Genomic DNA, 6115 nt, shown 5'->3' on the forward strand with positions numbered 1-6115 from the left:
AAATGTTTTAGCTTATAAACCCATATACTATTTTTTTTTAATTAAGCGTAAAACATTTAAACGTAATTGCAAAGTAAATAGTAATTTCGCATTAACCCCAATGTCATTAATTATTAGTGAAAACTATGTCAGCTGAATGAAAACGTAAAAAATCCAATTAAGTTGGCTAGCATATTCTTAATATTAGCAATGTAATGATCAAAAATCACAAAAACAGATAATAAATTTAATGGCTAATTATTAACAATCAATAAAAAATACATACATATGTCACAAAGGAAAAAACTTGTTCGCATATTATTTTAGAACCAAAGGATTTTAGGAAGAATAGCTACGATTTAGAAGTATTTCTTGTAACTCTCATCAAGTTGTAAGTATTATTAGCTAAATTTAAAAATGGTGAAAATGGAGATGGGAATGTTTATTATCATTCGAAAGAACATCCTTAGGCATTTACTTTTTAAAGATTATCTCTTTCAAATTTGACCGCGGCTACGTCTCAGATGGTCCATCCGTTGATTTGCGGCGACTTGTTTGAGCATTTCAACTGGTAAATGGAGAATGGCACGCGTTAAGTTTTGCTCCAAGGCCTGAATCGAAGGGCGATTGTCCGCATAGACTTTAGACTTTACATATCCCCACTGGAAAAAGTTTAACGGTTTAATATCACTCGATCTTGGTGGTCAATCGACCGGCCCAAAACGTGAAATTATCTGCTCACCGAAGTGTTCTCACAATAAATCCGTTGATTGATGCGATGTGTGGAAAGTGGCGTCGTCTAGTGGATAACGATCACCATTGACGATTGCGTTCTCACCGGCAACACCAAACCGTTGTTTTTTTGTTGTATAAAATGGCAGCTCTTGAATCACTTCAGGTTGTCTTCGTCCCAAATGCGGTAATTTTGCTTGTTTACATATCCATTGAGCCAGAATTTTCCAAAGCTAGCAAGTTGAGAAATGACGAATCGAATACGTCTACTATCAAATGCATTTTATAGATTTCGGTTTCACTGTTATAACCATCAATTATGTTCTGTGAATATCGGTCAAGTGAACAGCTTTGGGTGGATAAGCTAACTTAACTAAACGCACACAAATGTTCGTTTATTGTTGATTTAAGAAGACATCTATAATATGTTTGCGTACCCCGGCCTTCACAGCCACTTTGCTGAACAAACATGGGCAACCACAGACAGCAAACAATAGGCAAAGCGAAATCGGTTGAAATGAAATGGTTGCAACACAACCGCACTATAACCCCTAGGTATTTCAAAACAGGCTATAGTGTGTCTGTGTGTATTCATTTATCGTCTAATTTGAGGTCGACCGCGGTGGGTGATTGCAGAACCTCTGGATAGCTCATTAATATTTCTCAATTGATTTTGCTACGCTGTTTGAGGTTCACTTAGTCTCCGACTACCTGAAATCAGCCAATCTACCCTCCCTCTCTAAGCACTTTGGCATTCCTCTGCACAGCGTTGGATAAACATCAAAGCTTTTCAATTTAAATAATAAATTAAAGTCATGCCAGCAATTGTAGGAACTCTAACAAAATAGCATAGGTAAAACAAAAGAAATTGCAAAAACAAAAATATACACTTTTTTGTTCGTACATGTCCGCCACCATTCATATATATATGTATGTATGTAAATAAATACATTGCAGAGGCAAAAAATCTGCAGCATTGTGGCCGACATTGAAGAAGATGAAAACCGCAAATATCTGCGGTCAAAATGAATTCGCTGCCGAGGTCATTTCCACTGCTGCCACTGACACGCTGGTAAATGGACAAGCCGACGAGAAGTGTTGTGGTGGCAGCATTTGTTGACCTCTCACCACTGAGCCACTGATTGTTGAAATCAAAAGCCAATGAAGTTGAAGCTGCTGCAAATGGATAACTGAAAATTAAATAAATAACTTGATTAATATGGACACACACATTTAAACATATGTATGTATAAATATATGTAAATATATATAGGTATATATTTCGGAAGATATTGAGAATACCGCTGTGAGAAAGCTTCCCTTATTAAAAAGATGATGGATCAATGCCGACGTGAGAGTGCATATTATTACATGCATAAATAATTTACCCAAAGACCAGTTGAAGTGAAAGATAATATATATTCGAAGAACTCTAATTAACTGTGGTATATCTTCTGAGTGCTACTTATGGTGTCAACCTGCCTAAACAATTCACATTTAAAGGAAAAAATCTAATTTTCTACTTTTTAATAAAATCAAAAATTAATGAATTGGCTACAACCATATCATGGAAATATCAAATTGAAGACCATTGTGGTTGTAATTGCATTCCATTTCCTTAAATTACCTAGTGATCCGATCCGCTTCACAAGCAATGTCAGTTACAATATAAAACTTTGAAAGCGTTTTTTTCAAAACTAAACTTTTTAAGTCGGTGGACACGGTTTCTTGAAAAGTTATGAACCGATTTTGTTCAACTTTTGCACACGTCTTTCAAATAAAATTATCGAGTTAATGAACGGAGGATTTCTATTTTTTCGAGTCAATATATGGCAAAAATTTTACCAAAAAAAGTTAAATACAGTGGAACATCCATAACTTGAACCTTCTATAAGTCGAAGATCTCCCTAACTCGAACACTTGAATTGGCAATAGCGTTTAGAAACCAAATTTCATACAAATTTCCTTCCATAAATCGGACATTCTACAAAATTTACAAACAAAGCAATATGATTTTATACATATAGATTTCATAAATCGTGTAACAAAGGCATGAGATATAGACGTCAAGAGCCAAACAATAGCAAACAGCAACAAACAAAATTACAAAATACATGTTTTAATGTATTTAAATATAACTTGTTGCGAAGTAAATAACTAAAACTGTGGGTAAATCGATTTTTTACAGCTTTTTGAAAAATGTGTGTTTTAATGAACATTTCTATAACTCGAAGTCTGTTTAACGCGAATTTTTTTTGTGGATTATGGTGATTCGAGTTAGAGAAGTTCCACTGTATATGATGCAATATATTAAAAAATTTGTAGAAATACTCTTTTTGAATCTCTGAAACCCACCTTGCCTCTTAAAGAGTGTAGCGGAGGTTACTGCTCCTGTCCGGTTAAAGTTCTGGGGACATTACAATGTGATGATACGGGCCAAGCCCTCATCCTCTTTTTCAAACAGTAGTAGGGATCATACTTTCAGGGACTGTTGGCCACTTAACTCTTTTATACCAAATCTTGATCGAAAAAGTTTCAGTTTATTACTTGAGGATTCTTGTTGACATTAGTGATGAGCGATATTGCTATTTTTAAATCACTGTGATTTTATATTGCAATTGCGATCGCAACAAAAAAAAAAACAAAAACAAATTTATGAGAATTTGTACTCTTTAATTTTTAACATTTTCATTTTTATTATTTTAACAATATCCAGAATTTATCTGTTTTTGTAATCACATTTAACTAATTAATACATTTTGGATATATTTAGTTGCTTTCGTAATAGTTGCTTTCGCAACAAAAAGCGCTACTGAACTGCTATTGCTACAGTGATCGAACAATCGAACATTTTATACTCATATATTTGGCATAAAGTCCAATAGAAAAATGAAAATCATATATAGTATATAGGCCGAGGTAATTCCTGAACCGATTTCACTCATTTTCATCACCAACATACATTATATCTGAGAGTATATGCTAATACTAATACTAATTTTGGCTAAGATATTTCACATATTAACCGATTTATAAACTATTAAGCCCATCGTATTTTTGAAAATCCTATAATTAGCTATATGAGAGCTAGGAGAAGTTATGACCCGGATTTAACCATTTCTGGTACAGAGACACACTGTTAGAAGAAAAAGATTGAATTAAATTGAGATATCTGAGAGATTTACCGATATTTTCGGTGAACAATTACCATGAGGTACTGAGTTCAAGGTGTCAAGAAAATATTATATATACATAATTTCATTGAAATCTGTGGAGTAGTTTCTGATATATGGCTTTTGACCCATAAGTGGGAGATGCCACGCGCATTTTCCTATTTGTAAAAAAAATCTGAGTCCAGCTTCTTTCTGCTATTTCTTGTGTAAAATTTTGTGTTTCTGACGTTTTTCGTTAGTGTGTTAACGCACTTTTAGTAATTTTCAACCTAACCTTTGTATGGGACGTGGGCGTGGTGCTTATCCGATTTCTTTCATTTTTGGACTGTATTAAGGAGTGACTAAAAGAAGCGACTGAAGAAAGTTTGGTTTATACAGCTTTATTGGTTTGCGTGATATATACAAATAGCCGATTTGTGGGCGCGGCCACGCCCACTTCCCCAAAAAAATTAAGTCCAAAAATGCCCCTTACTAGTGCGATACTTTATTCCAAAATTTTTTTTTCTTTTATAACCTTATTTATGACTTAGTTATGACACTTTATGTGTTTTCGGTTTTCGCCATTTTGTGGGCGTGCCAGTGGTCCGAAAGCAACCCTCTCACGGTCCTAAGGAACATTTGTGCCAAGTTTCGTCAAGATATCCCAATTATTACTCAAGTTATCCGTTGCACGGACGGTCGGACGGACAGACATTTGGATTTTGACTCGTCGCCCTGATCATTTTGATATATATAACCCTATATCTAAATCGGTTAGTATTATGACTTACAAACAACCGTTATATGAACAAAACTATAATAACTCTTAGCAACTTTTGTTGCGAGAGCATAAAAATTGATCGCAGTTGATATATGCGATTTTTCAATCACAGTGAAAAAATAACCCATAGTGAAATATCGCTCATCACTAGTTGACATACATTCATGTGTACAATCGTTTAACAAAACATTGGTGATATTAAAAGTGATTAATAAATGTTATTTGGGCTCTAAAAAATAAATTAGAATAATAGTCTTCGGTTGGTTTGAAGATCGCCAATGCTGTATTGACTGTAAATAAAATTTCATTAGCTCATTCGTTTTTCGTGACTAGTAGGAGTATTCGAAAAATTCGGGAGAAATGATGCAGTACGAGTATGACAATACTTGTCGCATGTGTTTTGGGAAATAATTTTCTTTTTGTCCAAAGTACCAAAAATGCTACATTGAAAGTGTTTTTTGTAGTATTTGATGTAGTGATAGACCGTTCATTCATTCGATTTTAGCCAAACAGTGACATGCTGTCAAAGTGACAGTTGCAAGCTGAGCAGTTGGGAGGAAGGCTTGGTGATTGGCCGAATGGCAGCGACATTGACAAATAACTTAATTCGGCAACCGAATTGAATAGGGAACCGAATGAGAGGCATATATTGCGACGCGACACATACATACATGGAATCATATACATATTTATTCTCACAAAAGTTTCGCACGAGTTTCCATATATCCGCACCCAACTCTTGTCAGCTTAACAGGAATTCAATATTAAGCTGTCACTAAACTATTTTGATGTACGAGCTGAACGAATTTCGCCAATTTTCTTGCTGCCATTTTCCGCTTTAATTGAATATACTAATTAAATTTTTGAATCGATAATAATTTGTTAATTAAACGACTTTAGCTCCTTTGAAAATAAAACGCACGAATGGGAAAGTTGACTTGAGCACATAATTTCTTTCGTAATTTGGCAAAAAATTCTAACTTTGCATTGCCTTTTGAACTACCATGAACTTCAACGACAAGTGGCACTCTCCGAAGCCATAAGTAGCACTTAATTTTTTCTCCCCTTCCAAGCTAGTTAAACTTTGACAGTCAGGTTTACAGCTATGTAAGCAAACAGTGGCAAATAAGTAAGCAATCAATGACTAGATGTCAAAGTCAAGATAACAAACCCAAATGCTACTTGCTCTGGTGTACTTATGCACGAAGAAGAGTAATGCTTGTGAGAACTGTGTAAATAACAGTAATAAGTTGCAACATTCAGTGGCAACAACTACGCCAACATCATCTCTTTCGGCTTCCGGTGTATACCAAAGCAAAGTCTCATTACATTAAATACTTGCCTCAAACCGAAATGCGCAACCTTTGGAATAACAACAGCAACCACACCGACGTGAAGTAAGCCATCAGGAAAGTAATTATTTAATTACGAGCATACCTACATATACATTAGCATCGGATGGAGGTAAAAA

Source organism: Zeugodacus cucurbitae, chromosome 3, assembly GCF_028554725.1.
Source record: "Zeugodacus cucurbitae isolate PBARC_wt_2022May chromosome 3, idZeuCucr1.2, whole genome shotgun sequence".
In the NCBI taxonomy this organism is placed as follows: Eukaryota; Metazoa; Arthropoda; class Insecta; order Diptera; family Tephritidae; genus Zeugodacus; species Zeugodacus cucurbitae.